The 24,655-nt window shown below is 40.2% G+C and overlaps 1 pseudogene; it reads left to right on the top strand.

Annotated features, from left to right (window-relative positions):
• The first annotated feature begins 16,605 nt into the window (after window positions 1-16,605).
• Window positions 16,606-24,655, top strand: part of LOC141649033 (UDP-glycosyltransferase 89A2-like) — a 34,600-nt pseudogene continuing 26,550 nt past the window's right edge.

The raw sequence follows: 24,655 nt of genomic DNA, 5'->3' as shown, positions 1-24,655 counted from the left end.
ACTTTTTCTTAGACAGGAGTTGTTTCATGAATTTAGTGTAGGCGGGCACTTGGTTGACCAACTCGAGGAAAGGTACTTGCACATTCAAGCTACGAATAACTTTTTCAAATTTACTGAAAGATACCTGTTCTTTTGTCGGCACTAGTCTCTCCGGATATGGGGCTGTAAGAAGTACCTTAGCCCTCTCTTCTAAATCGCGCGTGCCGGTATCCGTGGACTTAGGCTGAAAGTCCATCACCTTCTCCTTGTTGAAGCTTGACCCCTCTTCAGACCGTCGCAAATGTGAGCCATTGACCGTCATCGGATCGAACTTCGGAGCCGGGACTGCCCCATCAGCACTCGGGTCTTGTCCCAATGTCTCCGGGACTGTCGAACCTCGAAACAAATAATCCCTCAAGTTATCGGGCATCGGAGGACGAACAATCTCGCTATCAGCAGTAATCTTGGTCGATCGACCACTATCCTCAGTCGATCGACCAAGGTGCACAGTTCCAGAAAAATTTCTGCGTGTAACCCGCATATCGATCGATCGACGGGTATATCGATCGATCGACCGATATACCTGGTAGACGGCTGTTTCTTTGATTTATTCGTTGAAGCTTTCTTTTGACTTGTTTCCGGCTCATCTTTTTCAACAGCGTCCTTGACCATGGCAGGACCCTCAAGGGTGGACCCACTCCTCAAAGTGATGGCATTTAAGGTCTCCTTTTGGTCAGTTTGAGTCGGTAAGTGTCCCGGAGCTCGAGTGGTACTCTTACTAGCCAATTGAGCAATTTGGCTCTCTAGTAGCTTCATCCCGGCCTCTCTTGCTTGGGACTCCTTCAAAGAACAAGTTCTTGAACTCAAGAAAATCGAGAACCATGGGATTGTTGTTGCTTTCTTTGCGGCACATAAGGAGGTTTTTGATATTGTTGTTGCTTTTGATGAGGGGGCACATAAGGTTGCTTCTTCTTTGTGGTGGAGGTTGAGTCGGATTCGGACATTCTGCTACTCCACCTCAAGTTGGGGTGGACATTCGCCTCATAGTACGTGTTTGTCTGCCTGTAATGTTGAAAGGCGACCAAGACTCAAAGGGACTAGGGCAATTCTTCAAACGTGTCCCTCGGCTCCGCACCTTTCACTGCATTTAAAGGACCGTCTGATCAAAGATTTACTTGGTAAATACCCCCCTTTGAAGCTCCTCCTAATTCATATTTGTCAAATCTCGCAGTGAGAGCTTCAAGCGCAAAGAACAGAGGAAGATTCAGCGGCTCTCCTCCGGTTCCCTCCGAATTCCCATACTCGGCCTTGTGGGTGGCTATGTCGTCAATTATCTTCCACCCCTTGGTCTCTCCCAAGTTCTCAAAAATCGGCCATTGGTGCAGACATCCAAAATGGCCCTCCTCGATCGTCATACAGACCCATTATAGAAATGATTGCACATGCTCCATTTTTCGAAACCATGGTGCGGTATGGTTCACACCAGCATCTTAAATCGGACCCATGCCTCGTGGAAGTTCTCATCTGGCCCTTGTTTGAAACTCGTGATTTGGGCTCTAATAGAAATCGTCTTTGAAGCAGAAAAGTACTTCTTGTAGAATGCCAATGCCAAGGAGTTCCAGTCGGTGATGCCATGAGCGGCTCGGTCCGGATCTCTATACCACTCCCTTGCAAAGATCACGAAGGGAGAAGATAAACATGGTCTCCTTGATCTCTGGTCTTGGGTCACGCCACCGTGGTGGGGGTATGGAAAGCGAGTCAATAAATGTTTCCATGTGCTTAGCTGCATCTTCATTTGCGCTCCCCGAATCGTTTCTCTCAACCATATTAATGTATGAAGGCTTTGGTTCGAACTTCCTGGCATCTCCCGGTAATTCGAACCCCTTATATAAGTTTGCAAATGTCGGCTCGAATGACTAGCTATACTCGCTTCCTCGGCCATGACTGGAATTTCGAGAAGTAACGTCTCGGTGAAGAAGTGGAAACGGGTGAGGAATGTGGATCTTCCTCAAACAGCTCGTTCTCGTAATAGCTTGACAGAGTACTCAGCTCTTCCTCTGTCGGTAATACCCTTTGTGATCGTCTCAACTCGCGCAAAGATTTCTCTATCTCAGGATCGAATGGTACTAGTTCACCACCTTGTGACCTGCGCATAAGAAGAAACTACAGAAAGAATATAAGAAAAGTTTAAGGAACAGAAGTCCCTTAAACTAAGAAAGACTAAAATTAAAACAACTAAAAATTAGAACTATTGCCTCCCCGGCAACGGCGCCAAAATTTGATACCCGTCGTTGTGAGTACTGATACTGTCGTTTCGTACCAAAAATAAATACCTAAGTACTACTAACAGAAGTCAGCGGTAAGTAGGGTCGATCTCCACAGGGAGGCGGTGTACTATCTATTTGTCGATTTATCTGTCTAATGTCACTGATGGGGTTTAATTGATTGTGTTGACTAAACTAAAAAGGCTAAAGAAGAGAAATAAATAAGAGAATTAACAGTAAGAGGAAGGAAGTATGCTAGGAGTCGGTCCACCGTGGCAGCTATCAGATCTTATACTATCATGAATACTAAGGCGATTAGACTATTGATAAGAAGAGCTATGGTCGTCACCTTTCGGTCCTTAAACCGCCCTAGAGCGTAGACAGCTTAACTTTCGCCCTCACTGCAATACCCTATTGTAATTAAGCAAGTCTTCCCTTCCAATCTTTCGATCCAGGTCGGGGTTAACTAGATTTATGGTCTCCTGCATGCATTCATTCGACCGGATAACAATTAAATTGCCTAATACAATTCCTATCGCAAGACTAATCTATATAAGTCAATTAAAACATCACGCCACGGCTTCCCTAATCCTAACATACTAGGGGAATTAGCTACTCATAATAAAATAAGCAATGACAATAATTAAAGAAGAAATAAGCATTAAAAGAGAATAAGGGAAGGAATTACTGAATTAAGTGATCCGGAAAATGAGGAACCAAAGTAACAGTAGCAATGTATCCGAACCAGAGAGAAAAGGAACGAAGTAAGGTGTGTGAGAGAGTTTTCAATGACATACTGACTTCCTATTTATAAGAAAATAGGATTAGCTAAACCTAATTGACGGAAATTAACTAAAAAGTCCAAGCCCGTCAAAGATTGTTGCTCGATCGAGCACTTAAGGCTCTCGATCGAGTATTATTCCTTAGCAATCCTCTCGATCGAGAACAATTCCTCTCGATCGAGGACTTCTTTCCCTTTAATCACTCGATCAAGAAGAAGTAGCTCTCGATCGAGCAAATGGGCTCTCGATCGAATAGAAATAGTTCTCGATCGAGCACTTCTCAGCGCGTAATTCCTGCTTCGCGCACCAAACTTCAAATGGCTGCCATTTCTTCGTTACTTGGACTAATAGGGCGTGGTTGGTGGCGTTGGAAAGCTAAGAGGATAAGCTTCCACCTCCAACTGGAATCACCTTAATAACTGTTGTAGAACTCGAGATATGGCTCTTACAATAAGGAACTAGCAAATTGAAGCACTCTCTTGGCTCGCCTAACTTCCTTACTCCAATGCGCATCTCAAAATAGTACTTTCCAAGCTCCGACTCAACTCATCTCCTAAATGCATGCGTAGGGACATGTTTTAGGCTTGATTCCGCATCTCTAAGCTCATTCCTGCAATTAATACAAGAACTTCCAAAGTATGCAATTCGGGGCATATTCGTAGCATAAAACCACGATAAAAGCATAGAAATACGTGCATAAAATAGGCTAAAAGGCTATACAAAATGCACGTATCAAATCTCCCCAAACCAAACCTTAATCGTCCCCGAGTAAACTAAAATGCAACTAAAGGAACGGAAAAAGATAACTCAGAGGTAGCTACAAATGCCCACTTAAGCCAATTTAATGCAAGCAAACTAACACTTATAGCTAAACAGTCAAATGCAAATGAGTTGTAAGATGTTTATAATAAAACTGAACCGTCGACCTTGCAAGACCTTCAACAATGGACTCTCACGGGTCACTCTTCTCTCATGAAGCAAAGGGTGAACATATATATGTAAGAGAGAAAGAAAAATAGCCGCTCACCTAAACTACGACCCACATAAACATGCATGCAACTAATATGATAGACAATTCTAGCTACCGTACACACATTCCAACCAAACGAGGTCCTGTCACAGCCGAGGGCTTACAAAAATATGGTAAAGTGAGGCAATGGGTAAGAAAAGGCAAAACATTTATGGGAATGTGGAGGTATAGGTGATCAAGCTAGTACCTAAACAAAACCATATGAAACATATCCATTTCCAACTCAATTAAAGAATAAAGCACATGCCCTTCATTTGGCATAAAACTCACCAAACCGAACCAAACATACTCCTCAAATAATGTAAGATAGATCATAGGAGCAGAAACCGACTAATCAACAAACAACATCTCTTTTTTCAAATTTTCCTTTCTTTTTCTTTTCGGTTTTTGTTCTGATTTCTTTTTTTTTTTCGTTTCCTTTTTTTTTCAACTTCTCTTTTTTTTTTTTTTTTTTTTTTTTTTTTTTTTTTTTCACGTCTTTTCTTCATAAATTACCAACTCCGAATCAACAGAATATGCGCCAACATTTGATACAATAGACAATATACCGCAGAACATTCTAAACTAGCTTGACAAGGCAGGCTAAATTTGGGATGTAGCTAAAGGTCAACAGGCAAATTTGGCTAATGTGGAGTTTATGGGTAAAAATGAAAGAAAAGGGAAATGTAAGCACCTCCCTGCATGTGACACCAACCACTAACCCGAATGTATGTAGGCAAAAAGCAATTGAATTTCATATATGTACAAATTGATGAACATGATATGCAAGGAGTAACTACTCACAATCCTACATGAAACCGGCCACAAGTGACACCAGTTTATAAGGCTCTAAATCCTTAGAAATTATAAGTAGGTTGCCAAAATTTCAGGTCAAGTCTATATGTTCAGCTGAATTAAACATTAACTCGTAGATATGCAATAAGACAAAGCTAAGAGATATTAATTAATGCAAGGCTTAAGCAAACGACAAATATAGTGCAATTTCATCACTGAAATCTACCGTTCCGACTAAACCTATATGCTAAAATAAACATGAAATTTTTTGAATTTTCAACAATTTTTTTTTTCAATTTTTATGGAATTTTTGAATTTTTAACAAAAAATAAACAACAATGCAAACATAAATTAAACGTGATTACTGAAATGCAATAAAAACAATATGCAGACACAGATATGGATGCAAAACCTCCCCAAACCAAACCGTACAATGCCCCCATTGTACCAAAACATGGAAAGGAAATGCAAACTAGAGGAGAAAGAGAGTAAATACGGAAAACTCACAAGATACGCGAAATAAGGGACCTCCCCAAACCGACCATGAAATGGGAGGTTGCTAAGGGCCCGGAAAACCGTCTCAGGAAGCTAATCCAAGTCAATAGCACTCGATAGCAGTCGTATAGTGGCTGATCGAGTAACATGGGCGCTCAAAACTGCTCGATCGAGAAGAAAGTAAGTCGATCGAGTGGTTCCTCATCTTGCAGGTGGTCGATCGAGAGGAAGTTCTGCTCGATCGAAGGGATTTGGCAGCAAAAGTGCTCGATCGAGTACAACAAGTACTCGATCGAGTGATCCTCAGCGTATTCCTGCAAAATGCAATGAAAAACAGCCCGCAAACTTAACAAGACAAGCGTACTGAGATAGTCTATGGTATAAAACCATTTATTACAACTGAAATTGAATAAAAAGCAAAATAAAATCGCCGGGTTGCCTCCCGGGTAGCGCTAGCTTCAGACAGTCCCACTCGACCTTCTTTTCCTTCGAGCCTCTATAATTAATCACAATCAAAACAGCTCAAAGCGCGCAAAGAACTTTGTCAAATAGCTGCGCATGTGCTACACAACAGCATAAGTAGCACCAAAGTGGAATCAAGAAATAGGAAATGAAATTAAACAACCGTTTGAGTCTAACAAATTTCCTATGGGCGCTCCTAAATTTATCCACAAAATAAAGGAGCGCGGGAGCAATTGTCAATAATTTAGGGCTCCAAATTAGATTAACAATTTTAAAATGACAAGGATGGTGAGAAATTGCTAATTTATGTGTCCACATATGAGGGGGTATAGCTTTGAAAAAGGAAGCATGAATAAGACGAGGCAAATTACAAACAATAATGAAATTACCGTTTACTACCTCAGGTTGATCACTCTTAATGACGGAATCATAGATAAAAGAATTCATTACCTCTTCCGTGCTAGGAGTAATTACCGACTCACCGTCCTTTTGTCGCCCTCAGTGGAATTCGTCCCGTAAATCTCAGCCTCAAGCGCATCCAACTCGGCTTTGAATAGGGAAGATTCACCGTAACCGTCGTCATAATCAAAATCGTCATCTAAATCAAGCCCAAATGACGAATCATAGTTCCCAATGGCCAAATCAGTCGATCGAGCAGAATAGCCACTCGATCGACCAACTTCCTCCTGAATTCCACTCGATCGAGTAGCAATTTCACTCGATCGAGCTGTTTCTCCTGGCAAATCACTCGATCGACCTATATAAGTCACTCGATCGAGTGATTCCTCCTGTACAGGGCTGAAATCTTCGCGTGGGGCAGTGAAATATGATAGGAACTCGTCGTCCGAATCATAGAAGTCATCCTCAGCATTGGGCAACACGGTTTCTTCAGGGGAAAAACCGCTCTCAGCAAGGTATACCTCTTCTTCTTGCATCTCAGCTGCTAACTGAGCAACTACAGCCTCGAGCTCATGTAATCGAGCGTCCATATTTTTGTTGCTCTCTTGCATTTGTGATACAAGCGTCGCCACTGAATATGTCCACTCCGCGATCTCTTCTATCTCCATCTCAGCTGCTAACTGAGCAACTTCAGACTCGAGCTTATCAATTCGCGAGAAGTATTCTTGCGCTTGGAATGCAAGTGTCTCCATCAAGGATTTCAGCTCCGCAATCTCTTCTTCTTGTATCTCAGGAGGATCTTGTTGCGGTGGCCATTGATAGGATGGATGTGGCGGCACAACTACAGCTGCATTGTGCTCGCAGACCACATCTCCCGCAGAGATCACCGGCACTGTTCCATATAATGGGACATCGGTGACGGGTCAAAGGTACTCAAGCCTTCCCTTTGACGGTTTTTCACCTAGAACTGTCTAGGTAGTACACCGTAAGGCCTATCAAAACAAAGACTCGGGAAAAAGATCGGAACGGCCTCAAGGAAAAATCCCCGAGGCTAAAAAAAATAAAAATTTAACAAATAAATAAATAGATTGCCTCCCCGGCAACGGCGCCAAAATTTGATACTGTCGTTTCGTACCAAAAATAAATACCTAAGTACTACTAACAGAAGTCAGCGGTAAGTAGGGTCGATCTCCACAGGGAGGCGGTGTACTATCTATTTGTCGATTTATCTGTCTAATGTCACTGATGGGGTTTAATTGATTGTGTTGACTAAACTAAAAAGGCTAAAGAAGAGAAATAAATAAGAGAATTAACAGTAAGAGGAAGGAAGTATGCTAGGAGTCGGTCCACCGTGGCAGCTATCAGATCTTATACTATCATGAATACTAAGGCGATTAGACTATTGATAAGAAGAGCTATGGTCGTCACCTTTCGGTCCTTAAACCGCCCTAGAGCGTAAACAGCTTAACTTTCGCCCTCACTGCAATACCCTATTGTAATTAAGCAAGTCTTCCCTTCCAATCTTTCGATCCAGGTCGGGGTTAACTAGATTTATGGTCTCCTGCATTCATTCATTCGACCGGATAACAATTAAATTGCCTAATACAATTCCTATCGCAAGACTAATCTATATAAGTCAATTAAAACATCGCTGCCACGGCTTCCCTAATCCTAACATACTACGGGGAATTAGCTACTCATAATAAAATAAGCAATGACAATAATTAAAGAAGAAATAAGCATTAAAAGAGAATAAGGGAAGGAATTACTGAATTAAGTGATCCGGAAAATGAGGAACCAAAGTAACAGTAGCAATGTATCCGAACCAGAGAGAAAAGGAACGAAGTAAGGTGTGTGAGAGAGTTTTCAATGACATACTGACTTCCTATTTATAAGAAAATAGGATTAGCTAAACCTAATTGACGGAAATTAACTAAAAAGTCCAAGCCCGTCAAAGATTGTTGCTCGATCGAGCACTTAAGGCTCTCGATCGAGTATTATTCCTTAGCAATCCTCTCGATCGAGAACAATTCCTCTCGATCGAGGACTTCTTTCCCTTTAATCACTCGATCAAGAAGAAGTAGCTCTCGATCGAGCAAATGGGCTCTCGATCGAATAGAAATAGTTCTCGATCGAGCACTTCTCAGCGCGTAATTCCTGCTTCGCGCACCAAACTTCAAATGGCTGCCATTTCTTCGTTACTTGGACTAATAGGGCGTGGTTGGTGGCGTTGTAAATCTAAGAGGATAAGCTTCCACCTCCAACTGGAATCACCTTAATAACTATTGTAGAACTCGAGTTATGGCTCTTACAATAAGGAACTAGCAAATTGAAGCACTCTCTTGGCTCGCCTAACTTCCTTACTCCAATGCGCATCTCAAAATAGTACTTTCCAAGCTCCGACTCAACTCATCTCCTAAATGCATGCGTAGGGACATGTTTTAGGCTTGATTCCGCATCTCTAAGCTCATTCCTGCAATTAATACAAGAACTTCCAAAGTATGCAATTCGGGGCATATTCGTAGCATAAAACCACGATAAAAGCATAGAAATACGTGCATAAAATAGGCTAAAAGGCTATACAAAATGCACGTATCAAGTACCAAAAATAAAATTTATATTTCCTATTAAGACTAACCTAGGCTAGTGGTAACAGGGTCGAACCACAAGGAGGCGGACGTAATTTCTAGCTGTCTAATTAAAGTCTAAGTTAACGATTGTGGGGGTTGAATTGATTTGGTCTATGGCTAAGAATAAATAAAGACAGTAAACAAAAAAGACGAATTAAACAGAATAAGAAGGGGTACTAGGATGGTCGGTTCATTACAGCTTCGGCGGCAGCATATTAAGTCGGTCTGAATCGAACACAAGTGAGGCGGGAAAACAAGAGGTCCTCTCGGTCCACTCTTAACAAATAGCATCTTTCGATCTCGCTATAGGTCCCTAATATCACTAATACCGACTCTCGTCCTAAAAAGTGACTAACAGTCTAAACTATACCTATCTTTCGATCTCAGCACAGTCTAGTCGATTTAATTGGTGATCTAATAACTTACCCTATCTTTCGATCTAATGGGTCAGCCAAAAATTAAGCATCTAACTGGTCGCATGCATTCGATTCGTTAAATACAACATTAAAACAATTAAAACGAAAATAAAACCCCACGAGGTCAGTCGATCGACCAAGAATGTCAGTCGATCGACTGACACGCGAATCAGGCCGTGTTCAATCTATTGCCGCCTATGCTATAATTCGCCTACATCCTAGCACAATTGATTTAGCTACTCATGCTAAGGGTAAAAACAATAATAACGATGACGAAACTAACTACTGAATTCATGCTTGAAACGATAAAGTAAACAATTAACATAAACAATGAATTGGTTGCGGGAATCTAGCTAGCAATTCTATACTAATGATGAAATAAAACAGTAAACTGAAATTAGGACAGATGAATACCGAATTTGCAGAGGAAAGATTAGGAATAAGAACCAAAGATCCAATGCTTAACAATAATCCAAACCCTAATTCCAAAACTAAATATTATTGTATGAAAACTTGAGTCTAAATCGAGATACCTAAACTGAGTGTTTATGTTACGTTATATAGCAAACATACGTAACAATTATTATCAAAACCTAAAACTTAATGGGCTTATGCTTCCTCAGTCTTTTAATTCTCGTCTGGAATAACAGTTTGGTCGATCGACTGAGAATGGTGGTCGATCGACTGAACCTCAGTGTACAGTAGCTTCTGGAACCCGATGGTTTGTCGATCGACTGAAGGTAGTGGTCGATCGACTGCCTGAGCTGCTACTTGACTATTATAATCTCGTGGACTTGTCTTTTGGGCCTTGAATTGCGCACCAAGCTCGTTCCTCAAGTGAATTCTTCACGTCATATGCAATGCAGGATACTCGGGGATGGATTCAGCTTGATTTCCGTTGGATTCTTCACATTTCTGCAATAATGTACAAAAATACGGAAGTAGACGGAAATAGGGAGAAATGTAGCATAAACTACATGAATGAGCTCTGAAATGCGTGTAAAATGGGATGTAAAACATCATATAAAAGACACGCATCAGCCCTGACGAAGGCCGCAACTCGGGTGGATGCGTCTTGAAGGAACTCCATTTACCAGAATTTCATAAGACACCGCCTTGATACACTTCATAATCAGCTGAATGAAATTAGGAGGGAAAACCATCAAGAGAAGCGTGCCTCTGATAAAGTTCCAGTCCAACCGATCATAGGCTTTACTCATGTCAGCTTTAAAGGCCATCCTACCCATCCTACCACTTCTAGATGAGGAAATTTTGTGTAATATTTCATTTGTAATTAAAATATTATCACCAATATTCCTCCCAGGAACAAAAGCATTTTGAAAGTCACCCACTAGTTTTCCCATGTACTTTTTCAATCGGTTAGTGATACATCTAGTAATGACTTTCATTATAACATTGCATAAGCTAATCGGTCGGAAGTTATCAACTGTTTCAGGGGCACTAGATTTCGGGATAAGAACTAAGAAAGTCTTATTCAGAAATTCAGGTGAGCTATTACCATTGAGGATAGCCAAGACAGTCCCAACAACATCATGCTTAATAAAATGCCAACACTTATGGAAGAAGATAGCAGGAATACCATCAAGTCCCGGAGATTTTAACGGACCAAGTTGAAACACAGCCGTACGAACCTCCTTAGGGATAAAGCGAATGCAAAGTGCATCTCTGTCATCAGAAGAAAGGAACTCCTTATTAATACTGAACAAATTTTTCACAGTAGGGCGGTACTCATCAAAAGTGATCTGATTCGCTCCTTCCTGAAAGAGTCTAGAGTAGAATTGGACAAATAATTCCTTAATTCCCTCACTATCAAAATTCCACTCCCCATTATCCATTTTAATCCCAGCAATGTAATTCCTGCCTGCCCTACCCTTAACCCAATTAAAGAAGTACTTGGAGCACGTATCTCCCTCGGTGTTCCATTTCATCTTGGCCCTCTGTTTCCAATATTTAGCCGAGACTTTAGCATACTCCACCTGACTAGCATATGCAGTGGTGAAAGTTTGAGTCACTCCCTTCGTCTCAGTTTCGTGGAGCCCTTCAACCAAATTGTCATCGAAATCACTCCATTTCTTATTCCATTGTTTCCTCTTGGAAATAAACCAAAGACACATGCAATTTCTAGCTCTTGATAACTTACGTATCATTCTGACGGTGGAAGAGCCTGAGACAGGCTTAGTCCATTGGTTATGTACCAGGCAAATACATTCCTCATAATCCAGGTTCCAAGCCTCCATACGATAGGGTCTTCTACCATTACAAGTAATTAAATCTGTTTTAAAGATAATAGGCGCATGATCTGAAACTTGAATAGGAAGATGAGTAATACCAGAATTTGGAAAAATATCATTCCAATCCCACGATCCATAACCCTTATCAAGACGTTCCAACACTACACTATGATCTTCTTTCTTACTACACCAAGTAAATCTTGGCCCCTTATACGGAATATCCATCAGAAGATGCTCAGCTTTCCATTTATTAAAAAGAGCAGTCCCCGGAATCCGACCCTTACTACCTCCCCATTTATCTTCTTGATAATCATCTTGGTTAGAGTCCCCTATAAGGAGGAAAGGGTTGTCAAAAGTTAGGATCCATTCACTAAGATCATTCCAAATAGCTTCACGTTTATGAGTGACTGGTTCGCCATAGATAAGACATAAGTACCAAAAACTACCGCTACATTGCATGAATTTGATAATAATGAAGTTTTGACATGCTAGAAGACATTCAAAATTGGCATCATGTCTAAAACCAAACCAGAGACCTCCTTTGGTTTCATCAGCATCGACATCAAAACTCCGAGAAAACCCAAAAGAACGAAACATAGGATCAACTAAAGCTACTTTACATTTTGTCTCAGCTAAGAAAATAAAATCAAAATACGTACTCAAAAGAAGCGCCCTAGTCTTAGCGATTGTAGGGGCAAGGGGATTATTAAATCCCCTAACATTCCAACAAAGTCCTTTCATAAGGAGAAAAACCACCACAGCAATACCAACCAACTCCACACCAGGCTCATAACGACACAACCCAACGATTCCCCCACCACGAAACCAACCCATAAAGGCTCACCAGAGGCGGTCAGAAGAAAACAGTAGCCATCCAAAAGTCTCACAGAAAACCAATTGAAAAACGGAGCGAAAAGGCCACTACAAACCCTTACCAAGTCAAACTCAAACACGCACAACACATCCAACCAACACTAGAGAGAACCAATTAAAAACCCGCAACAAACCCAGGAAAATTAAGTAACAAACCACAAGACCACAGCCACCCCAAAAGTCGAAATAACACCAACATGAAAGAAGCCACCCAGCTAAGGGCCAACAGAGACCCTAACCATAAAAGGCAAAAAACAAGGAGAGGAGCACTGAATAGAAACCCCGCAAAAGACACCCAATTTCACCAAACAACACTTCCCAGGACCACCGCCATACAAGCAACAAGGCCGGAGAAAGGGACGACAAAGACAAAACACAAGAACACAAAAAACAGGCCAAACCAGGGGTGGGGGAAATGGGGGGATCACCCCTAGGTTGAAAATATGGTTTTCGGTGACAGGACAAGGGTACGGAGGGACGGGAGTCCGACACAGATGGGGCATAAAACAGAGCTAACAAACGGTCTAAAACATCTCATTAAACTAAAATTTGAACGACAAAAAGCTCCACACTCCTTCCATGAACACCAAAGGGCATAGAAGACCGAAACCCCTCGGTAGAGCACAACTCAAACCACCAGGCCCGTACACCAATCCTTCCCGCACGCTCCAAACACCATCACAGGGTGCGAAGAACAATGATGACAAAGAAGGAAGGCCGCAACAGCGAAGCCGGCAGCTAGAGCGACGACAACAAACGCGACAAACAACAAGCTCGGCAGCAACAAGCTCGAACCATTTAAATGAAAAGCAATTTCGACCAATGGGAAGATCGTAAACAAACGTCGTGGTTTAACAAAGCCAGAGAGTGACGACCCAAACCAAAAAACTCCATTGTTGTTGACGGGCTATTCACCTCACTCGGTCTCACCAATCTTGTTCTACAACCATTAAGAACGTAACATCCCCAATATAACCTGCAAAATCAAACTTGTAGCATTCCAAATGCCACATACTGATTTTAAGAGTTTTTCTTCAAAAATCAATCAAATGAATCAAGGGCGCCAGAATCAGCATTCACGAAAGACAAGCTAGTGTCACTCAGATATCGCCACTGGTTCATAAAGACGTTGCTTACACACATTAGCGACAGACGAGTTAAGACGACGATGTACCGCACTTCGCACTTCAAGGTGAACCGCAGACGGGGGGAAGGAATCACGATGGCAGGGGAAATCGATCCGCCGGAGATGAGCAAAGACACCGCCTCATCTCCGGCGGATAGTCGGTCGGCAGAGGAGCGAGGGTGTCGGGTGGTGGCTGAATGTGGTGGATTAGGTTAGGGTTTTGATTTGGGGTTTTTTAATTTGGGGGTAATTTGGGGACTTTCTCTCTCTACGCTTGCTGGTTTTAACCTTTAAAATTAAAGAACTTTTAACATTTTTACAAATTGTATATCTAGTCATTTTACTTATACGAGTATATAATTTGGGTGATCTTAAGGATTGCAATTCCATATAAACTTCAATCCATGGAAATTCAATTTCACAGAAATTGTCAATTATCTAGAAAGATACAACAATTTTATTGTACGACGATCTTTTTCGTGTTTTTTGGTAAATAAGAAAAGTGGAAAATCTTAGTGAATTTGCCGTTTTAGAAAATGTAAAAGTCCTTAGAGAATAGGAGGGAGTAACTATTTTTTGGTAATTATTATTACTCCCTCTATCCCGGTTAAATTGTTAATTTGTTTTCTACTTCATTCTCCATTAAATTCTACACATTTACTTTTAGTGTACTATTCATAAGTGGAGTGAATTTTCGATACAACTTCTAATCTATAGCATAAAAGATAGTCATGTCACATGTGAGATCCTGTTTAAATTGTCTTACCGAGTACATTGTGAATATCAAATTTTTATATTCCCTCCCAGTTTTATCAAACTTTTGAGTCTCTCAAGTATTGTCTTAGAGAGTTTTTATGAGTTTGTATCATTATCTCCACAATATGATATAAAAAATAATGTGGACAATGTTTTAATTTTTATAATATATATTTTCTATATTATATTCAAGTGATGTTTATATAAAAACTTTTACATTTCATTTGACAAAAAATTATTGTAAAAAAATTATGAAAATTACTCTTGATCGTAGGGAATCTTCGATATTATTCTTAATCTATAAGACAAAATATAGTCATGTGAGATCTTGTTTGATTTATCGTCATAAATACTATTAGAATATCAAATTTTTATAATTTTTAATAATGTGTAACGAAAGATATTCACGTTGCAAAACGTGTCTCGACAAGTGTGAAAAAGTCAATGTTACCATTGGTGTGGTATGGAGGGAGTATATAATTAGATTCGTGGTAAAACATGTTACCATTAGCGTATAGAGTTCTTATCATTAGCACATTTTTTAATTATGATAAAAAAATAGAAAAAAACGTACGAACATAGTATAATATTTGCTCATTATTAATGGGGTTGGATGTCGAAATAGATGCGAAAAAATGGTGTACTTCTTAAGTATACGTTATTTGTCCCACATTGAAAAATAATGTCAGTGTGGTTAATATATAGTAATGCATAAATAGTAGAATTGTCCCAAATCGAAAGATTAGCATAAACTGGGGTGATCCTCTGATTATAAATACGAATTATCTCTTAAATATTGTCTTAGAGATCTTTTATAAGAGTTTCTGTTATTATCTCTACAATAACAAAATTTATTTATTATTCGTTCTTCTCGCATAATCAATAAACGTTAGGTGTATATGTATTTGTATTTTATTTTCTTTGAAAGAGATATTTTAATCATATGTAAACAAATGATTAGATGTAAACATTAAACCCTTATAATATTTTTTTTCATTATAACTAAGTTAATTAACCCGTTGCAACGCACGGACTTTCAACCTACTTTATTCTATATAATAGGGTACGAATAACTGAGGTGGAGATGGGTAAGGCGGGTATAAACAGGGCGGGGATATGAGGGGCGGGTGGGTATGAGATGGGTCTCATGTGATACCCACAACCGCCCCACAACCCGTAATAGATGACACTTTTGAAACTCACCCACCAAACTATTACCCGCATCCGCCCCAACTGGAGCGGGTGTGAAGCGAGACCTACCGAAACCCGCTACACTAACATTATAGACCTGGCAAACAGATCAGGTCGTGTCGTGTTCGTGTCAATATTAAACGGGTCACCACTACCCCATCCCTAACCCGACCCATTTACATAAACGGGTCATTTTGTCTCAACCTTCACCCGACCCATTTAATTTTTCTATAACCCAACCCGACTTATTTAACCCATTAATCTTTAAACAGGTCATTTTTAACCCACTTAACCCGTTTAACCCAAGAAACTAATGTAAGAAACTACACTCTATAACCCTATTATCCCAAAGATGATGAATTTAAATGCCAATTTTTAAGTTTTTTTGTTGAATTATTAACTCAAGCCAAATTTATTATGACAATTTTAAATAAACGGGTTATTCGCGTCGAGTTCGTGTCAAAAGACATCAACCCTAACCCGACCCATTTAAGTTTCGTGTCGTATTGTGTCAACCCAATTACTTCAATGAGTCACAACATCTTGACCCTAACCCGCTAACTTCGTGTCGGGTTCGTTTCGTATTTTCGGATCGTGTCAATGATTGCCGCCTCTAAGGGCATTAACAATAGACAAACCCCAAATAAGGTTTGTCTAATGCCACATCACTCAACACACAAACCTCTCTAAGAACAAACCTCAATACAACAATAGACAAACCTCATAAATATGGACAAATCTGATAAAAGTATACTACATGGGGTCCACTATCACTCACAACCAAAAACACAAACCTGTATACAAAATTGTAACCATTCTCATCTATGAACCTCAAGCCCCATTCCTAATAATAGAGAGGTTTGTCAACAAACCTCTAAAAGTACACAAACCTTTGTTAACAAACCTCTATTGTTGATGCTCTAAGTAACAATGCTTAATGACGCACACTCAAAATTTTACTGGGGAAAAGTGAATAGTCTTCGCTTTCTTCCTTTGCCCCTTGGCTATAGTGATATACTAATAGCCGCCCATGTATTACGTTATCATCAACAAGTCCAGACCCATTTTCGAAACATATCAACTCAAAAAAACTATAACCATCAACAACCATGTATTTCCCCACCACTCCCACAAACATCTTAACTCAAAAACACTAACCATCAACATTCAACAACCATGTATTCCTCCACCACTCTCGACACCGTCACCGCCACCACTACCGCTACCACAAACCATATATTCGTATTCCTATACCCAGCCCAAGGCCACATGCTAACTCTCATAGACTTGACCCATCAATTACTACTTTATGGCTTCAAAATTACCATTTTAGTCACCGCTAAAAACCTTCCTCTCCTAAACTCACTCCTTACAACCCATCCAAATTCGGTCAACAATCAAGTCTTACCGTTTCCTACACACCCAAACCTTCCCTTAGGAGTTGAAAATGTTAAAGATATTGGAAATATCGGAAATGCCCCTATCATCTTAGCCCTTAGAAAACTTGAGGGATAAGTTATTCAATGGTTTCAATCCAACCCTTCTCCTCCTCAAGCTATTTTATCAGATTTCTTCCTTGGGTATACTAATAATTGGGCCCAACAACTTAATATACCAAGATTTGCTTTCTTCTCATCTGGGGCATTTCTGTCATTAATTATTGCAAAACATTTATACCCTTTGGAATTTAAATGATATTAATTTTCCAAATATTCCAAGATCGCCTACTTTTGTTCATCACCATTTACCTTATATATTCAAAAGTTACAAGAATGGTGAATCTTATTGGATGAGTTGTAAAGATGCAATGCTTGAAAATTTTAAGAGTTATGGGATTGTTTTCAACTCTTATTATGCTTTGGAAGCTGAGTATTTGGATCATATTAAAATGAAAGGGGGTCATGATCGAGTATATAGTGTTGGTCCACTAAATGCCATTGGTTTGAGTCGGGTCAATCCGGATTCGGGTATCGAGTCTGATATCCTCACTTGGGTTGGTAAATGGTCAGATGGGAGTGTTTTGTTTGAGTGTTTTGGGAGCCAGAAAATGCTAACAAAGCCTCAGATGGAGGCTATAGCATTGGGATTGGAGCGAAGCAGGGTCCGCTTTATATGAGTGGTTAGGTTAGAAGCGAGTCACATTGTAACACCCCATACTCCAAGTGCCTTACTAGGACCACTTAAGGCATGGAAGTGCTACCATCTCGGTTACCCGAGGCAATGATAATCAAATGACAATGAAGAAACATAATTTAAATAACAATATAACTTAAAGTGATTACATGATCAAAACCAAAACTGTGAAACTGAAATACAAGGTTCTCAGACGATCTACTGTTATACTATCAAAGCTATAAAACATCGTCTGACATAGCGGAAGACTTCTAACTGCCACGTGATGACTTATCCCAGCTATCCCATATGCGTCATATCATACCTGCTCAATAATTGCTCACCATCCCCGAATGGATCACCACAGTTTTTAAAACAATAAACGGGGTCAGTACTAATCACACAATTTATATAATCCAACAACACAACAAACAACACAGCTAAATCGTCACAGATATACTCCGAACTCCATCACCAACTCCACAATACTGACTACACACTAAAGTGTGTAGCCCTGCCAGAGTGCCCATCGCAACAGGTCACTCCACGCCGCCAGTGGGGGACCGCAGCCGTTCCCACCTAATCCCCGCTCATCTCTGTCGAGCGATAAACACATTATGGGACTAATACTGAGTTGGGAAACCCTACCTGGAATGTAATACAGTCAGACGATCTCAACAGCTGTTATCAAAAGGCCTCTTCTACGAATCCTCCTCCTAACATATGATCATACAATTACTACCAATCAAGAGAGACAACAAAACCCCCAAATCCCCAAATTATGGTTGAACCAACTTAAACAAAATACTATAAAAACCGTACGTAGATCTTACCCTCGAAGCAAGGATCACAAAGATGTAAAGAAAGATGAATTCCGACCTTCCAAGCTCCGGGATTTGTCAATAATGCGATGAATGCGGAGTACGTAGATTTATTTCTCTTTTGAAAGTAATTAGGTTTGTAAAAGTGTATTATGAAAGTGACGGAAGTGTTTATATATTAATTCGCATTATTAACAAAACCCGACAAATCATCTCCCCGTAAACCGGCTACTCGATCGAGTAACTGACGTACTCGATCGAGTGCCGCCTACTCGATCGAGTACCAAGGCTACTCGATCGAGTACCCAAAAGGTCAGAAACTATTTTAAAACGCAAAACACACTTACTCGACAGAGTAAGGCCCACTCGATAGAGTACCCAAAGACTCATAAAACCGTAGTATTACAGTCTTCCCTCCTTAAAAGAAACTTCGTCCCTGAAGTTCAACCCATACATAAAAACAAACATACTAACTCGACCAAGACACAACAACGCAACTAAGAACTCAAAACAAAACTCCAACCTATAAAACATGAACTCTAAACACCAACTCCACCAACTATTCCTACCTCCCCAACATGGCTCACGATATCATATCACCTACATCATAGACTCTCCCGACACTAACTCCATACACTACCAACTACCATCCACTAATGCTGCTAGCTCCGTTTCACTAACATATTATCCACTAGAAAATCCAATATCAAGACACTCATAAACATCAAACGGAATGTTACATTCTACCACCCTTAAAAGGAACTTCGTCCCCAAAGTTTACTTACACTCATAACATTATCTTCCAACTGTCAAAACTATCGAACTCATAATCATCATCATTCAACTGTCAACACTATTGAAATATTCTCGTACTCCTAGACATCGCATTACTACAAGCACGGTCATGACCTTTAATAAAATCAACCACAACACGAATCAATCTTTTATTCTACATCAAGACTCAAACTTCCAAATCTACTTCAACCTGTACAACCATTAAACTCTCTTTGTCGCATCCTACTCCTCTTAAGATAAATGTTACGTCCTCGTAACTCACTAATACTAGATCCTAGCCATATCTTCTCATTATCCTCATCACCACCGCATGTCAAAAATAACCACCTATACTCTAAACACTCGCCATGCATATATCCAAGGCTCTCTTACTTAAACAATTCTCATACTTCAATTTACTCGTCACACCACCTAACCTATACCTCAAAATCTTTAGCTTAACCCAAAACTTCAACTCTTCCACATTACCGCAACATGACATACCTCTCTATATAAACTATATAAAACTCTCATCGCCAAAAGCATAACTCATGATCCACACTTATTACGTACACTCACACTAAATCCTCAAGTTCTTTTCTTTCATTACCGCAAAACTCATACATAACTTAACATGACATCAATTCCCAATACCCTGCACTCACTATCTCAACAAAAAATTATGAACCACCTACCGCTTTCAGATCATTACTACACATGTTCCACGGATCACTTGCCATGACTATGACTACCGACGCCTCACCTTAAAACAAGATCAAAATTACTATAACAACTTCTCACAACTCTGGCCCATCAACAAAATATCACTATGCCATGACAACAACATAAACATACACAATTCTCTTCCATATCATACTCTACCCTCGCTCCCGAGCTGGAACTAGCAAGAAACATCAACAAACAAAACAACAGTCTATATGTACAACCAAAACTCACAAGGAACAGCAGCAAACAAAACAACAATCTATGTATAACTGGTATGTACTTCCGGAAACTCGTATCATAATCACCCCGTATACTCCACCACAACCGGCGACGGCATCGTAACACCGCCACTAACAGCCGCACCGCAGCGCGAAAATATCCACATCCCAACACGAAGTACCGTGCCCGGATCACCACCCGAGACACAACAACCACATCGATAGACATCACAACCACATACAATTCCCATGAACACTGACTCAGTATAACTTCCCGGACAATAAAACTTACTCAAAACCGCTTTTCTAGATCACAACGCAACATATTATATGAATAAATGGATAAACACCTCATGAACATCATCCCTACCATTTCACAGAATACATGATACGTGCATTTTATATAGTCTTTTTAGCCTATTTTATGCACGTATTTCTGTGTTTTTATCGTAGTTTTATGCTACGAAATGCCCCGAATATGCTACTTTGGTGTATTTTGTCTTAATTGCAGGAATGAACCAGAAAGTAGCGAAATCAAGCCATTTACCGTCCGTTTAGCATGCATTTGGAGGAAGAGATGATTTGGAGCGGGGAATATTGCTGTCTTGGGATGCGTGAAGGTGTTTCGGGAGCTAAAAGGACAAGTCAAAGTCAAACTAACGAGAATTCTAAGCTGCTAAAGTCAATATCCACTTGATCGAGTACTTTATCACTCGATCGAGTGGGTCTAGGTGCAATAATCAGTCGATCGAGTTGTTTGCTTAGTCGATCGACCAGTTCCTTTATAGCCTTACTCGATCGAGCACTATTCTAGGTCGATCGAGCTGTTTTTGAGTCAAGTTCACTCGATCGAGTGATTTAGTTAGTCGATCGAGTGGCTATGCTGACGGGTTGGGCTTTTAAGCTCTAATTCCGTCATTAGGTTTAGCAATTCCTATTTTCTTATAAATAGGAAGCTTTAGGAGTCATTTACACACACTCTATACTCTCCCTCTCTCTCTCTTCTCTTTTATCATTTATTCACATACATTGTTACTGTTACTGTTACTTTCGTTCTGAATTTCCGGACTTATTCAGTAATTCTTCCCCTTTCTTTTCTTCTTTAATTATTGTTTATTTATGTTTATTGTTCTTCCCTTATTTCTTGTTTCCCCTTTAATTATGCGTAGCTAATCTTCCCATAGTATGTTAGGATTAGGGAAGCCGTGGTAGCATGCTTTAATTGTATTAAATAGATTAGCCTTGCGATAAGAATTATATTAGGCAATTTAACTGTTATCCGGTCGAATGAATGCATGCAGGAGACCATAAATTTAGTTAACCCCGACCTAGATCGAAAGATTGGAAGGGAAGGCTTGCTTAATTACGATAGGGTATTGCAGTGAGGGCGAAAGTTAAGTCATTTTACACTCTAGGGCGGTTTAAGGACCGAAAGGTGACGACCATAGCTCTTCTTATCAATAGTCTAATCGTCTTAGTATTCCTGATAGTATAAGATCTGATAGCTGCCACGGTGGACCGACTCCTAGCATACTCCCTTCTCTCTTGCTGTTAATTTCTCTTATTTATTTCCCTCGCTTTAGTCTCTAGTTAGTTAAATCAATTCAAAACCCCCATTTCTGTGACACCCTGACAGACTGAGTTAAACAGATAATTAGCAAAATAGCCTCCCTGTGGAGATCGACCCTACTTGCTGCTAGCTTCTGTTAGTTGTTTTTAGGTTTATTTTTGGTACATAACGACCGTATCAAAATTTTGGCGCTGTTGCCGGGGAGGCGACGCTTTTATCTGCTTTAATTTTGTCTGTCCTTTCGCCTCAAGGGAAGACTAAGTACCTTGAGGCTGTTCTTATCTTTTTCTTTAGTGCTGTTTTGATAGGCCTACAGGTTTATTAGACAGGCTACTGAGGGAGATTATCGAAGGGAAGGCTTGAGTACCTTCGATCCCTCTTGCCAAGATGACATCTGTCTCCCGACTAATTGCTCAGTTTGAAGCCCAAGCTGAGCCACCTGCTAGTTGGGAAAGGAAGAAGTCTTGGGGATGTGGTCCTGCTGAGCACAATGCAGCCGTAGTTGTGCCGCCACATCCACCCCATCAATGGCCACCGCAACAAGATCCTCGTGATATACGAAAAAAGAAATCGCGGAGCCGAGATCCTTAGTTCTCCGAATTTGGTAGACATATGGGTGCTCAAGTCACCGAAATTGCTTTGAGTTGCGATCAAAATTGCTCGGTTAACAGCTGGGTTGGTTGCTCGGCAACCAAAAGAGGTGTACTTGACCAAGAGCGGTTTTTCCCATGAAGAACCCGCGTTGCCCAATGCTGAAAATGATTTCTATATTTCGGACGACGAATTTCTATCGTATTTCCAGAGTATATGCGGGGATATCAACGCTGTACAGGAAGAAAGTCCTCGATCGAGTAATATCTCTTCTCGATCGAGTGACATGCAGGAGGATAGTTCTCGATCGAGTGATTTTGTTACTCGATCGAGTGAGACGCGGGAGGAAGTTGGTCGATCGAGTGAGTATTTTGCTCGATCGACTGATTTGGCCATTGGGAGCTTTAATTCGTCACTTGGGTTCATTTTAGATGACGAGTTTGACGATGATGAAGGTTACGGTGAACCCCCCTTATTCACAGCAGAGTCGGATACACTCGAAGCTGCGATTTACGGGATGGATTCCACTGAGGAGGTTGATGAAGAAGCAGCTGAGACGGTAATTGCTCCTAGCACGGATGAGGTAATCCATTCCTTTGTCAGTGATTCCGTCGTTGAGAGCGACCAACCCGAGGTAGTAAGCGATAATTTCATTATTGTTTGTTTTAACAGTATTTTGCCTCGTTTAATTTGTGCTCCTTCTTTTAATGCTACACCCTCTCATATGTGGACGCATAATTTAACGAATTTTCACCGTCCTTATCATTTCAAGTTTGCTAATCTGAATCGGGACCCCTATATATTGACAATTGCTCCCGCGCTCCTTTATTTTGTGGATAAATTTAGGAGCGCTCATAGGAAATTTGTTAGACTTAAATGGTTAAACATTTTTATTTCCTATTTCTTGATTCCACTTTGGTGCTACTTATGCTGTTGTGTAGCACATGCGCAGCTATTTGACAGGTTGCTGCGCGCTTTGAGCTATTTTGATTGTGATTAGTTTGAGTGGCTCGAAGAAAAAGAAGGTCGAGCTGGGACCTGACTGAAGCTAGCGCTAACCGGGAGGCAACCCGGCAATTTTATTCTGCATTTTATTTCATTTAAGTTGTAATAAATGGTTTTATACCATGGACTATCTCAGTTTGCTTGTTTAGTTAGTTTACAGGCTGTTTTTCATTGAATTTTGCAGGGACACGCTGAGAACCACTCGATCGAGTAGTTTATTTACTCGATCGAGCACTTATGCTGCCAAATCCTCTCGATCGAGCAAATATCTACTCGATCGACTACCTGCAAAGTAAGAAACCCCTCGATCGACCTAGTTTCTTTTCGATCGAGCTGTTCTTGGATGCCCACTCACTCGATCGACCACTGTTGGACGGATATCGAGTGTTATTGACTTGGATTAGCTTCCTGAGACGGTTTTCCGGGCCTTAGCAACCTCCCATTTCATGGTCGGTTTGGGGAGGTCCCTTTATTCGCACATTTTGTGAGTTTTTCCGCTTTTACTCTCTTTCTCCTTTAATTTGCATTTTCCTTTCCATGTTTTGGTACAATGGGGGCATTGTACGGTTTGGTTTGGGGAGGTTATGCATCCATATCCGTGTCTGCATATTGTTTTTATTTGCATTTCAGTAATCACATTTAATTTCAGTATGCATTGTTGTTTATTTTCATAAAAATTCAAAAATTCCATAAAAATTGAAAAAATTGTTTAAATTCAAAAAATTCATGTTTATTTTAGCATATAGGTTGAGTCGGAACGGTAGATTTCAATGATGAAATTGCACTGCATTTGTCTTTTTGCTTAAGCCTTGCATTAAACTGTTATCTTATTAGCTTTGTCATTTTGCATATCTACGAGTTAATGTTAAAATTTAGCTGAACGAATAGACTTGACCTTAAATTTTGGCAACCTACTTATAATTTCTAAGGAATTAGAGCCGTATAAACTGGTGTTATTTGTGACCAGTTTCATGTAGGATTGTGAGTAGTATACTCCTTGCATAACATGTATCATCAATTTGCACATATATGAAATTCAATTGCTTTTTGCCGTCATACATTCGGGTTAGTGGTTGGTGTCACATGCAGGGAGGTGCTTAAAAATTCCCTTTCTTTCATTTTTACCCATTTAACTCCACATTAGCCAAATCTGCCAGTTGACCCTTAGCTACATCCAAATTTAGCCTGCCTTGTCAAGCTAGTTTAGATTGTTCTGCGGTATTCTGTTTATTGTATCAAATCTTGGCTCATATCATATTGATTTGGAGCTGGTAATTTATGAAGAAAAGGAGGTTGATGAGAAAATAAGACGTGAAAAAGAATTGAAAAAAAAAAGGAAAAAATCAGAAAAAAGAAAAGAAGAAACCGAAAGAAAGAAAAAAATAGAAAAAGAAAGGAAAAAGATTTCG

The sequence above is a fragment of the Silene latifolia genome, chromosome 3, assembly GCF_048544455.1.
Source record: "Silene latifolia isolate original U9 population chromosome 3, ASM4854445v1, whole genome shotgun sequence".
Classification (NCBI taxonomy): Eukaryota; Viridiplantae; Streptophyta; class Magnoliopsida; order Caryophyllales; family Caryophyllaceae; genus Silene; species Silene latifolia.
This window is presented reverse-complemented; position numbering and strand designations above follow the sequence as displayed.